We start from the raw sequence: 14,980 nt of genomic DNA, 5'->3' as shown, positions 1-14,980 counted from the left end.
ACTTTTTTTTTTTTCATTGAAGTTTCAGTTCTGATACTGACTGACCAGTAGCTCCCATGTCATGGTGCTGTGTTCAGTGTTGCTTTTAAATGGCAGTACCCTGGTGCATAATTGTGTCTGAGAATGACACACACCTTTATAGTGCTTTTGTGGAAATTTTCGCACAATCAACAATGGGAGATCGGCCATACTTGATAATTAAAGCATGAAGACATTATACTTTTGTTGGTATACACTATGCTGTCCTCCCATAATGTAATTTAGGGTTCTGAAATGAAAATGTAATTATGGCTACTGAGTTACTCATGATTTTTTTTTTCAATAAACATTACAAATTGTAGTACTGTGAATGAATTTAATAGTAAATGCATTTTTAGCATCTAGGAATCGTGTGATTTATCTTGATTGACCACATAGGGTAGAGACATAATATGCTGACTAAATTTGGTATGTTGTTTACAGTTATTTATACCTTGCCGAATTTGTGATATTATTCATTTTAAATGTTTATATAAACCTTTTCAGTGACTTCATTCTGCAGTTATTTAAACAGCTTCATGAGGAAGTTTTTGGTGATGATTCCAGCAATGAGGATGAGGATCATAATCAGGACAGTCAAGGAATGGCATAGAAGCAGCTGTTTCCGTGGCAGAACTTCTCCCACAGTCATGGTCATGGATTCATTCTGGACAGGACCTTGCAACTTGTACTGTGTGCTGTTTTCCACAACTCTCACATGAGGATTCATGACCAGATCTTGGCCTTGATTTGAGTCTGGAAGTTTAAAATAAGTGTTCCACATTAACACTGGACTGTGACATAAGACACATAGTGCAACTACTGCAACATACAAAGTGATAATGAGTCTTTGTTACCTGGATTTTCCATCTGGTCCACTTGTTTTCTTTGTGAGGTTTTGATTCCGGCTCTTAAAACAGCCTGATCGGAGACACAAAAATACTTTAGAGTCCGTAGTTTAAGTTACCCAAATGAATGAGTTGCAAACTGTAGATTGATTTTTAGTCACAATATCACCTGTGACCCACAGGGGGGCCACAGGATTCAAGGATTCAAAATTTTATTGTCATATGCACATAGGAACATGTTCCTTGCACAATGAAATGTGTCTACTGCATTTAACCCATCCTAATTGCCAGTTAGGAGCAGAAGTCGCCTTTAGGCGCCTGGGGACCAGCTCCAGATGTACTTCCCTGCCTAGGTCAACAGCAGGGCTGAGCAAACCATGACCGGCTCTTTACAGACAACACACACACACACAACACACATGAGCCAGCCCGGTACATGAACACATAAAAGCACACACAAGGTAAAAACGTGGGATAGAAAAACCTGCATTACACAGCAGCAATGCGGGAAAAAAAAAAATCATCAGCACAAAAAACAAATGATCACACACACAGACAGGAGACGAAAGACGACAACCGAGATTTGAAAGTCCAGTTTATCAGAACACCCGGAGGCAGCCTTTAGGCGCCGTCAACGGCCTTGTTCATCCATCTGGAAGGAGGAGGGGCTCAGCCCTGAACAGTTCACTGTCCACAGTCAACGTCAGAGCTGGAGCAGCTGAGGGAGGGAGAAACTGAGGGAGAGAGAATATATATATATATATTCTCCTGAGAAATTCTAAACGAACCTTTCCTTTGTTAAACATTCAGATTTGAGATGTATTAATATTTTTGGATTGATTGACAGTACTGTATTAGTTCAACAGTAAAATTAATCATCAGGAATGTAACTTGCCATATAATGCACGCCGTATAAGACACATGCTGCAAAAGGGTCAAAGTTAGCCTCTAATTTTATGTTTTTTTTTTGTTTTGTTTTTTTGTTTTTTTTTCCAGGCTGTGATATAAAATAAACCAATTACATTACACTCTTTCATATAACCAAGTAAGCTGAGTCAGGTCAGGCAATTCTCAAAAACCAGCTGACCGTACTGGAAGGAGACGAGTGAGGGAGACCACCAATTCAAGCAGAAAGCCCACAGCTTTTGGTGTGCTATGTAAGGACTGTTAAATTCTAAAAACATGCAAGATGGACAAATAAATGTGTAAGTACAATAAAAATGTGAGACCATTTTATAATAAAAAAAAGTGCATTGCTGGAGTATACTTTTAGTTTTTGGCTTTTGCTGTTTTATTATTTGGAATTATTTTGTGTTGTGTTTCATTCCTATGAAATCCCGATATAAATAAATGTGTGACGAATGCATGCAAATAGCACTCTGGAAAATTTGACAAGATACACACCAGAATTATTAGAACTGAAACAAAAGTTAAAATAAATGGAAACAATACAAAAATCTGTTTCATTTTAGTTTGTTTGAGCTCTTTGAGTTAAGACTAGCATGCCGCAAAACAGTTCGAAATTAGCGCACAAAATATCACGCACCAAACATCGCGCCAACGGACAGGCGTGCATGAACCCAGTGTGAGAGTTTGTGCACATGCCGGTGTTTTTTCGAGCAGGAACAGTGCCAGGTGCAGCACACAGCACCACTTATGTGGTATAAATAAAAAATAAAACCAGCCGGTACCTGTGGAACCACATCGTGCCACTTATGTGGAATTTTTTTTTTTTAAAGAGAAAAACACGCCACCCACTGGACACAACTTGCGCCTTCCAAAAGCTCTGATTGCCAGTCAGAGACTTTACCACTGAGCTACAGAGCTGTTCTTTGAAAGTTGCAGGAATCTGCCTCATATTAGGAAGGACATGGAAGTATTACAAAAAAAAAGTAAATAAATAAATCACACACACCATATAAAAATACCGCATTTATCAAGCGAGCAATAGAAATATGATCCGTCTGTTCCTCTAAATGACCCATGGTCACTGACATACAGTCATGAAATGACATGAATGAGAAGCAGTTCACTCGTCTCATTCATGTTCACATCTCCTTATGCATCTCCAACCTGCCGCGCGGGTCTTGTGGACGACGCGCTGCAGCACACCATGTCATGTGGAACAGAGCTCACATGTGTGACGTGACAGTGAGATTGCCTGCTGCGTGTTCTGATCTGATGGTCTGTTTCAACTTGGGAGCAGCCTGTCCACGTGCATGCCATGTGCATGCTTGCTCACTGCAGCACGTCAACACAGTGATATATGTTTTTAGTTATGTCCACTTGACAACAGCAAACAGTCACACGCCTGTTACAGTAGGCGGTTGTTTGTCCATGTCCGTCCAAACACAGTACATGGTGTCCAGCTGGGATGTCCAGATCCACAGATTTCCACAGCTGCAACAGTCCTGTCAGTTCTCAGCATACACACCAAAGCCACACTCGTGTGGGACTTAGGCAAATTTCACTGCAGTCTGTTATGGTGCCAAGAGTGCGACTGGCCACACATTTTCTAAGTGCCATGCAAGTGGTGTTAGATGTTCGTGCATGTCAGCTGGAATTTGGCCGGCACCTGCTGCGAGAGGGTGCCATGGGTTTGCACAGCGCACACTTTTTGTTTCAGGTGCTTGTGTGTGCAAATAGTTGTAGCAACAGGTGTACGAGGCATTGGAGGCAGGGACGGCATTACACGGTTTGCACATGATTCCTGCATCATGCGCACTAAGTGTGCACATCATCCAAACTTCACTATATGTGTGAAGGTGCCCTAAGGTTGGACAGTCAGCATTCTGAGTGTTCTTTGGTTGTATTTACGAACCTCTTCAGCAGCTTTCTGCCAATTCAGCTTGCACAAAAACAGGATAAAAAAGATTGCCTGCAGAGTCACAGAAATGGTCAGTCCAGTCCACAGACCTAGTGCAGAGAGAGAGAACAACGTTCTGATTATGGTGTTCTCTGATGTATACTGGAAAGCACAAGAGAAGGCCACAACACTTATGCTCACCTAAAATACCCATATGAGCTGGAAACATTAACAGCATGCCAACGGGGAGACCAGTGACGTAGTATCCCACCAGGTTACACGTAGCACCATTCAGCTGTTTCCCGACTCCTCTGACAACACCTCCAGCCACTCCCTGTGGACATCAAACAGATCAAATCACATTCTTCTCCATCAGTATCATATCTGGGACATCGTGCTGATGATCAGAAAAGACTTTGGATTTAAAATTATTTCTCACCGTAACGGCGTCACTGATATGCATGAATATAGAAATACCACATCACCAACCCTCTGGACGATGTCTCTAAAGACAACACAGAGTCACATTGGACACCAGCATATATTCAGACAAGGACAGTGACAAGAGAGGAGCTTTTGAGCTCAGCTGCATCATAGAGTCTCAAATGTTCTATTACCAGCTGATTATGATGTGACAGAGAACACCACACCTGAAGAGGAAGAACTCCACACCCCTTTTTGGGGAAAATCTGGGGTTTACAATCATCAGATCCAAAAGGGATTAGAATTGATGAGATTTTATTGATATTGATGCCGACAGTGATTTTTTTTCCTCAATTCCCTTGAATTCTGATCAATTCTCTGTCTGTGAAATGTAACTTGACAAACATTTTCAGCATTAGTGCAGCCATTTAACTTGTTCCAGAATTTGGTTTCATGACGTCATGTCTGATGTCATGATACATGAGGTTGCAAGACTGAACTGTCAGAAAAACATTGCATCTGGAACTGGTTCTATATTCCCATCCATAATATATATATATATATATATATATATATATATATATACACACACACACACACACACACATCTTCCATAAAGCTGTGACTGCTGAAGGACCAGGCAAACGTTATTTTCTTTACTGTCAAATAATAATAAATATCACAAAAATAAACATGAATTGATTGATCCACTCACACTCCCATTATTGGGGTCACCTATGAAACTTCATATCCTGATCCAAACTACCCCCCGCTACTCAGTCGGATAAAGCATATGTACTGTATCCATTACGTGGTGCTAAAAAGTTAAATTACTTTGAGGCTAAAATTTGAGAAACCTGGTTGCACAAAACTCTTTCATCATTTCAGTCTCTCCTGTCAATTTCTCAGAGTTTGTGAATTGAAAAATGCCTATACCTCCATGTCCTTGCCGCAGAGGCCGGCTGGAATCCTGCGATGTTGCAAAGTGTTTAGATCAGTGGTGTCCAAAGTCAGTCCAGAAAGGGCCAAGAGGGTGCAGGTTTTCTTTGCAGCCACTACCTGTATGGGGCACCAGTGGAGGACCCCAGTGTTCTGCTGAGTGACCTCAATGCATATGTGGGCAATGAGAGACTCCTGGAGAGGCATGGTTGGGAGGAACAGCATTCCTGATCTAAACTCTTTTGTTGTTGGACTTCTGTGTTAGTCATGGGCTGTCCATAACGAACACCATGTTCAAAAATAAGGATGCTCATATGTGTACATGGTACCAGAGCACCCTAGGCCAAAGGTTGATGATTGATTTTGTTATCGAATTATCTGATCTGAAGCTGCATGCTCTGGACACTCGGGAGAACAGAGGGGCAGAGCTGTCAGCTGGTCACCATCTGGTAGTGAGTTGGGACAGAGGGTGGTGGAGGACTTTGGACAGACCTGGTAAGCCCAGTCAGATAGTACAGGTGAACTGGGAAATGAAACAGCCATGCCGGGCAGTTTTGTCGATACTGAAGATTTCCCCTTAAGTGTGTATTAGCACTGATCGTGTGCTCCACTCCAGTGGCAGTGATCCGTGTGCATGTGTGTGTGTGCGCATCAGTGTGTGCATCAGCATGTGTGCTTTGGGAGTCCAGAGTGCAGATGGCCCTCTTTTTGCCCTCCAAATTTCCACCTGTCATTCCTTGTTTTCTTGTCTTTAAAACTGGTTGTGTCACAGTTAAACATGGTACGCAATGCCCAGCATCACAGTGACAGCCTGGTCGGCCAGCTCCAAGATGCATTGACGCTCATGCAGCACCTCTGATTGCGGAATAACATCCCGATTGAGCATGTAATCACACATCCATTAGCAGTCAACCTCATGGGTCAGACGATTAATTTGTAATATCATGTCATCATGGCTGTTAGACCCTGTCTACATGGCCATAATGCACGTCAACATGTCACAGAGATGCATGGATGCACAGCACCTGTGATTGTGCTACATCGTCCAGACTAATTATGTAATCACACATCCATTGTCAGTTCACCTCATGTGTCAGACGATTCATCTGTAATGTCATGTCATCATGGCTGTTAGACCCAGCCCACATGGCCAGAGTGTGCGGGGGCATCACAGAGACACACTGAATCCCTGTGACACATGGTGTATTCAGTGTGACTGTACAATGCTCACATCTAGTACACAGGATGATTGCATGCCAGTTTGTATGTCATTCAAGCTAGCAGTCACACAGTACTGCAACCACTGTATGAATATTCGCCAGTTCATATGCAGCACAACAGTAGTGTGCCTGTTTTCATTCTGGCCTGCCAATTTGGTGTATTTCTCAAAGTGCCACACGAATGCTGTACGAAGAATTCGAATACAGCACAAATGCTCGTGTCATTTGAATGTCAATTCGTATAGCATTTGTGCAATTTGCGCTGCACGTCAAATGCAGTTCTGATGCTATATGACTGCAGGCTGAATTGCACAAATGATGTTGGAATGTCCATTCCTACAGGAGTACGAATGCAGTCCAACTATCTCCACCACCGTTCAGATGTTTCCCAGCATGAGCAACAGACAAATGTGCTGACTGCTGTAGGAATATTCTACGAGGCGTTCGAGTTTTTAAAAATTTGTGTCCTTTTCCCACTGAAGCCCCCTCCTTCCCAAACCCTGAGACACTCACAAAGATTTGAGTTAATACATAATTAGTAACTGCAAATTAAAAGGTCACTTTATTAATATTTGTACTCACTCTACTGACGTGAAAATAAATCCAATGATATTTCTCGTGATGATCAGAATCACTCCAAAGACACATGCGATTATAACTATATGATGGGGGAGAAAAAAAAAAAATCACAAGATGTTAATAAAGCAAGACTGTGAAACTATTTGAAAAGGAAGAAAAGCTGGAGGGGTACTGAACACTTAATATATTCCTATTAATGGTCTATGGGTGATATAACTGCAGAGCACCTGACTAATAGTGCAGAAGTTCATTGTGAGTGAAAGATAAAGTGGAAAATTAGATAGAGAAAATTGATCAAAGTATTTCTTGGAGTGACTTTAAAGAAAGAAAAAAATATTTAGGGCACATTTAATTACTTTGAGTGCAGGCATTTCATATTTTGATTAATCTAGAGCCGATACGTCACCTTTTGCAGACATTCCTACTTCTGCCCATATTATTGTACAGATCATAAGAACCAAAATCTTTAAGTGTAAATACAGTGGTATGTAAAAGATTGGGCATCCCTTAGGATTTCCTTTATAAATCATTGGTTGTTTATCAATACCCTTTCTCATGATTGGATTCACCTGTGTAAGGAGGTCAAGGGTCAATGTTCCAATAATTAGTGTTAAATGAGATGAGAGATGAGATATACTTTATTGATCTCACAGTGGAGAAATTATGTTTACACTCCAGTTACCTCAGACAGCAATTAGTCCACAATTATTACTTGTTTACCGTAAAAATGGCACACATACACACATACACATTTGACATTGTTTATGTTTTATTGAGGCAAGTGGGTGAAGGTCACGGAGCAACCCTGAGATGCACCATTTTACCCATGTCATTTTATTGATTTGAATACATACTGATTTGAACACAAATGTATTCAAATCAATAAAATGACAAGGGTGCCTAAATTTATGCACCTGCCTAATTTTGTTTAATTATTGCACACCTTCTGTAAATACTATCAATGTGTTCGTCTGCTATATGATATATTTAACTAAAATTTCTGATCCAGACAACCAAAGACTGATAAAGGAAAATCATGAAAATGATCAGGGGTGCCCAAACTTGCATACAGCTGTACATCAAATATCAGCCCTCATTTAGCAAGTAAGTAAGTAATGTTTATTTATATAGCACCTTCCACAGACAAGGGAAGTCACAAAGTGCTTCATAAAAGGCACACACAACTAAAAAGTCTGTGAAAAATAAAATTAACATCACAATAAAATAACACTAAGACACACACAGTGGTCATAAACCAGTCCTCTCACTACAATGGTTTGACCGTCTGGAGAAACAGATGGGTTTTACGTTTGCTCTTAAAAAACAGTGAACGAAGAGGCAAAGAGAGATCATTCCAGAGCCTCGGCACAACGGCCTGGAAAGAGCGATCTCCTCTGGTCTTAAAGTGAGTACGAGGGACCCTCAGAAGGTTCTGATCCACTGACCTCAGGCTCCAAATATAATTATTGTGTCCTGAAGGTTAAAAAGAAGTCAGCAGTCCATTTTTTTTCAAAGAATACAAATGATAACACAAAAACTTTTTTTCCCACTTATGGTTAGTGGTTGGGTGAAGCCATTTATTATCAAACAACTGTGTTTACTCTTTTTAAAACATAATGACAACAGAAACTACCCAAATGGCCCTGTTTAAAGGTTTACATACCCCTGTTCTTAATACTGTGTATTGCCCCCTTTAACGTCAATGGCAGCTTGGAGTCTTTTATGGTTACTGCAGACGAGTCTCTGATGGTAAACCTGCCACTGAATATGTCTTGGACTTTATTTCCATCAGTTACGAAGAAATACAAACAGTATGGCACTTTATGGTAAATCTGCATGGAGTAGTCAGCTCTGGAAGAAGGAGAAGATTGAGAAAAGCCACCAAAACACACAGACAACCTAGAAGAAGTTATAGGCTTATGTGGCTGTGATTGGAGAAATTATAGCGCTTTTCCATCAATCATCAAGATGCTTAAAATGTTTTACAGTGATACCTGAGATTTACTTCCCCAGTCAAGGAGATCTGATGTTTGTGAGAAAACCTGATGGTGTGAGATGGAGAAATGGGAAGGACTGACGGCGGAACGTTGTAGTGAGACCATCAAATAAGCTGAATGAACATAACTGAAAATGCAATTTATAACCTGACTGTTCCAAACACACAGAACCACTTGTACATAGAGTCAATATGGGAACAGTCCTCAAGTGGCAGCACCAGAGGCCTGAAGGTAATGGACAACACAAGACTGACAGAGGAGACAAAAACCCAAATCAAGAAGAAGGAGGAGTCAAAAGGTGGGCAGGCAAGGCTCCTAAGTGTAGACACTTGGACAGTGTCCAGAATGCCACGGCAAGGCAGAGGTGCCATGAAGATGGGTGCAACATAATAAAGACATCCATCCATAACTCTGGCTGGAAACATTATTGGTACACTGACGACCACCAGGGCTTTTATGCTCCAAGTTCAACAACCAGCTACTTTGTTTTTATTCCTTCTTTGTGCTTTTGCAATCTTCATATGACATCATTCAAAGCAATGATCAGCACAAAGCACTCTTTGGAGTCTTAAAATGCACTTCAAATGTTTGATGCCAAATGTTTCATTGTCTGAAATCAAAACAAGAAGCTGACGGTGGACTGGTTTGGGTTAAAATATTTTTTTGTGTTTTCATCAGCCAGTGTATTTGGTTCAAATTTTTTCCTGAGTGTGTGTGTGATATAAAGCAAATGTGTCACTCTTTGAATGCACTGACTCACATGTACAGATGATGGGGACTTTGGAAGACAGTCTGGCCTGCTCTATGTTTCCCGCACCAAGTGCACTCCCAACACGTACACTGGAAGCAGCAGAGAACCCAAATGGAATCTGTGGCAGATAGTTGCATATGTAACATTATGTGTGCTCATCTTTAAAGACCTGTCACAGCTTGATGATTTAGTCAGCATATGCTGACTTATGAAAAATCAGCGAATACACTGGATACATTGAATGAGTTATACAGCTGTCACACGATGACAATTTAGCCAGTGTATGCAGACAGCCCTGTTTCCACTGAGCAGTCCGGATTGGTATGGCATGGGTCGGAAGGGTCTGGTTTGGCTTGCAGTTCCATCACCAGCAACACCCTTTTGTCTGGTAGGTGGAGCATATAGATGTTGACATGCATGTCACTGAGCGCGCATACACTGTGGCAAGCCATCGTCCCTACACACGGAGGCCAAACAAATTTAGATTAATTTTTGTCTTGTTGATCATTGAATTTATTTTCATCATGTGCATAATGCTGAAGAATCAACTGATGTCTGGTAAACTCTGACAAGAATGAATGAGGTGCTGTGACTCTTCTAAATTTTAAAATAAGTTAATTTTCTCATTGTATTACAAATCCTCAGCGTTCTCTGGTTCAGGCTTAGAAATGCACCCGCAGCAGACAAACACAGAGGGACTGCTTCAAAAATGATACATTTCTTCAGCCACAACAAGGAACTAAAATTTTTTTAGATGTTATTTTCCAGAATCAGGACACTTTATGTGGATACGTTTTAGTGAGGCTGTGATGATGAATCGCCCTGAAACAAAGAGGTTAGATTAAGACTTTATATTTATTCTGTGTGTATAGTTTTAATATTTGAAACAGTCCGAACTATTTGCATGACGACAGCTTTCACTTGTTTAGCCAAGTAATGGACAAATTACAACTTACAAGTAGCTTACAAGAAGCGTGTGTCAACAATCGCAAAACTTACCTTCAATTTATGGTCTGTGCATACAGGACGTATTAGTCATATGCTGGCATGTGTAAAAAATATTGTGCATGCCCAAAATTCTTTGACGCACTCACCGTACTACGATATATATACACCAATTATTTTTATTTACTTCATCATTCCACCAATCCATTTCCTTGCTTTCCTTCCTCTGTCTAGATGTTGCACCTTCCAATCTGTCTCCCTAATGACATCTGTGGTAACTATCCATTTATTTAGCATCACTATGCCTCCACTCTACCTCCGGCTGTCTCACCTCCTCCCTGACTCTAACATGACAGTGATCCACCTCTTTCTCAGAATTTATACCAGATGCCCTTTTTGATTCAACCCTACTCATTGACACAAGTTGGGGATGAGGAAATAGGGCACTGGTTTGTGCACCCACTTTGGCTGATTTCATTTAATAAAAGGCACTTCAAACAATTTGTGCATAAAATAATCTTTGACTGCATTTATATGGGGTTTTCCATCTATATCAGAAGCTCAAAGAGCTTTGCTGTAATGCCTCACATTCACCCAATCACACACACACACACACACACACACACACCAATGTCAGGGTGCTGACATGCAAGGCGCTCAGTGTACACTGGGGGCATCTTTGGGATTGAGGTCCTTAGTGATTTTCTGGACAGATAATCTTAATATAATGATAGTAGTTAATGTACTATGTGGCAAAGCCAACACACACACACACATACACTCACACACACACACAACTCCAGTTGTGCCACATACACATATCCCCCCAGCATGCACCATTACCCCCACATAATCCACTTGTAGGGCATAATTTAGCTAGTCATAAAAAAAACCTGTCAGCACTCATGATGGATTGACACAGGAAACAGGTGCAGACCAATGCAAACTCTCAGACATGGCTAGTTGTGATGAATCAAAGGCTCTATCTTGTAACCAAGCAGGAGATTCGGTACACGGGTAATCAGATAATGACGTAGAGGTATCAGACAGTACAGGCTGGGACGTGGTCAAAAATACGAGCTGAGGTCATACCTACGGCGTCGAGGAGTATAACAGGCAAAAACAGAGGCAGAGTCAAAATACAAGCTGAGTTCAGGATGAAGGCAAGGCAGAGGTCGGAGCAAACAGGCAAGGTCAAAACACTGAGAAGCAAACAGGACATGAACTGAAGGCGAGAGAGTGAACAAAGTCAACAGGCAGTGAGCTGTGGAACTGTGAGGGCTTTAATAAGGAGCAAACTAATCAGGTTGATGTGAAACAGGAGTGTGGAAGGTTCTGAAAAGAGGTGTGGTTTAGTGAACAAAGAAGAAGGAAGGAAGGCAAGAGAGTGAGGGAGGGCAAAACAAAGCGGTACAAAGCAAGAGAAGTGAGTGACAGAAAAACTAACTGTGAGAAACATGACGCGCTCAAATAATTAATGTGAGCAAAACAAAAGGGGCAAACATAAGAGCTAAGGTGACAAGTCAAAAAGGGGAAAACAAGTAATCTAATGATTAAAACTAGAATGGAACTGTTATTGACTGGTACAGAAAAGTGAATACAATAAAAATGGCAAAACAAACTATTGGTTAAACAGAGAATAAGTGATGAACAGAAAACAAAACCTATGACTACTGAATAATGCAATAAACGACAAATGGAACATAATCTGATGAGCAACACTGAAAATAAAAAAAATAAAAATAAAAACCTGTGAGTAAGCATTATACAACAAACGTGATAAACAGAACTAAACTAAGACTAAAGTTACTTAAAAAGACCCAGCGTGAACAAATACAAACTACACAATAAATGATAAGCAAAGAATGAACCAGTGAGGAAAGTTTAACACAAGGAAAAGCAATGAATAACAGAATGACTGCAAATTAAATGATGAGGTGCTGAATGAAACCAGTGACTAAGTAGTAAACAAAGCAAAACAATAAACAGAACCAAACTGACACTAACATTATAAAGTATGAATTAATGAAAAGTAAAACCAGAAAATCACAAAGAAAATATGCCACGGGCGAAAACCTAAAACCAGAGCCGGGGCCGAGCATGACAATAATAATCATTATAACAACAATGACAACTGACCTCGCCATGTAGCTTTGAACAGCTGCTTCCACCAGATGTACATGTATAAGAGCCCCAACAAAATGTACTGTGTGATCATATTGGCTGCTGCAGACCCACTTTAAGGAGAAAGACATGATAAAAACAGGTTTTAGATTTCATTTAGGAAATAAAAGTAACCACACATTGTACTTTGATGACACACCCAGAGCTGCTATTATCTACAAAACATGACAAGATGTCTCCAAGGTTATTCATATCAACAACTGTTAAAAAGGAACAGTGAGGAACAAAGACTGAGTGAATTATTCTTTTTAAATAAAGTCACTTATTATATATCTGACTGAAAGCCTTTGTTCTGATTGGCTGATTTGCATGTAACAATTGAAATACTTTTCAGAATAAATCATCCAAAGTAAACAATAGCCACATTACTGACTGATTCTACACCATTTCGGGCAACATTATGAGTGATTGCAGACCGATTTTGTCATAATGGGGCAACAATGTTTTGCGCACGCGCAATGTTGATGCGTCGCAGATGACATCATGGCAGAGAGCAGAAGGGTTGCGTCCATGGATACTGATGAGATCAATGCTCGTCACACAATTGTAATGATAAATTTATTAACTACACAGATGTATAATAAAACAAATGGTGACTGGGCAGCATAATGGAATGTCACCTGATAACCCAGTCACTATTTGCATATTGCTCTTTCAGTACAAATGAAAACAGACATGACTTGACACAAAATCATGGATTGTACTCTCTTTCATACAGAGTTATGCCCCTCCCACCATAGGTGGTAGTGTCAATGTGTTTGTGTACGCGGGGGGAAGCCAGTGCATCCAGAGGGAACACAGGAACATCACGCAAATGCCACAAAGAAAGGACCAGGTCGGGACCCATGCTAAACACTGAGGCCACAGTGTTGCCACACAGTAAACCTATGTTTCATCAATGTTCTTTCCTTACAAAATGTTTTAATCATTAGTAAATAACTATGAGAAAATCATGGAAATATCCCATTCAGTTCTACATATGAGGTCTGTTATAAAAGTATCCGACCTTTTTATTTTTTGCAATAACCTTATGGATTTGAGTCACATATGATTGCATCAGCCAAGCTTGAACCTTCGTGCGCATGCGTGAGTTTTTTCACACCTGTCAGTTGTGTCATTCGCCTGTGAGCAGGCTTTGAGTGATCGCTGGTCCTCCCCCCTCGTCGGATTTTCATTGTGAGGAAAATGTCTGAACGGCTGGAGCAGCGCTGCATCAAATTTTTCCAGAAACTGTGAGAGACAGCCAGGGGGACACCATTCGGAAAATTCAGAAGGCTTTCAGGGATGATTTTATGGGTATCACACAGATTAAGGAGTGTTACAGCCGGTTTAAAGACGGCGCACAATGGCGGAGGGCGCACCACGCTCTGAGTGGTGATCAACAGGCTGAAACGACCAGATCATTTCCAAACTGAATGCTGTGTTGATCCGGGACGTCATCTGACTACCAGGGAAATGGCAGAAAAGGTGGACATAGCACTTTTCTGGCACATTCCACTGTTAAAGGAGATTTTGTCATGAAAACAGGTGTGGAGGAATTCGCCATGGAGCCGCTAATGGCGCGGAACGAAAGCACCTCCGTGTTGGTCTCACAGGACATGTTGTGGCATGCCCAGGTCTTACACAATTTCTCGGATACTCACTCGACTGAAAAGCCACCCAAAGCCGTCTGAATCTTTCGAATGGTGGAAGAGCTGGGCATGTCCCGTGAGACTTCCAACACGGAGGTGCTTTTTGTTCTGCGCCATTACGCAGCTCCGTCCTGACACGCAAATTCTGCTGCACGTCTTTCATTACAAAATCTCCTATAACAGTGTAATGTGCCGAAAAAGTGCTATGTTCACCTCTCTTGCCATTTCTCTGGTAGTCAGATGACGTCCCGGATTAACACAGCCTTCACTTTGGAAATGATCTGGTCGTTTCAGCCTGTCGATGGCCGTTCGAAGCGCGATGTGCCCTCAGCCGCTGTGGGCCGTCTTTAATCCGGTTGTAATGCTCCTTAATCTGTATGATGCCTATAAGATCTTCACCGAAAGCCATCTGAATTTTCAGAATGGTTTCCACCTGGCTGTCTCTCACAGTTTCTGAAATAATTTTGATGCAGCAAAGCGGCAGTCGCTCAGCCATTTTCCTGCCAATGAAAATCCGCTGAGGGGGCTGGACCACTTCTCCCACAAAGCGTGCTCACAGGCGAATGACGCAACCAACAGATGTGAAAAAACTCACTAATGCGCACGAAGGTTCAAGCTTGGCTGATGCAATCACACATG

The 14,980-nt window shown here is 41.2% G+C and overlaps 1 long non-coding RNA gene across 1 annotated transcript; it reads right to left on the bottom strand.

The window, feature by feature from the left end:
• Positions 1-729: 729 nt before the first annotated feature.
• On the bottom strand, positions 730-3,764 carry LOC117526963. Its single transcript, XR_004565398.1, has 3 exons — positions 3,688-3,764; positions 876-939; positions 730-774 (listed from the first exon to the last, which is right to left on the bottom strand). It is a non-coding gene; the product is annotated as an uncharacterized LOC117526963 (long non-coding RNA).
• Between the last annotated feature and the right edge of the window lie 11,216 nt (positions 3,765-14,980).

The sequence above is a fragment of the Thalassophryne amazonica genome, chromosome 15, assembly GCF_902500255.1.
Source record: "Thalassophryne amazonica chromosome 15, fThaAma1.1, whole genome shotgun sequence".
Taxonomy (NCBI): domain Eukaryota; kingdom Metazoa; phylum Chordata; class Actinopteri; order Batrachoidiformes; family Batrachoididae; genus Thalassophryne; species Thalassophryne amazonica.
Note: the sequence above shows the minus strand (reverse complement) of the source record. Positions and strands in the feature narration are given on the sequence as shown.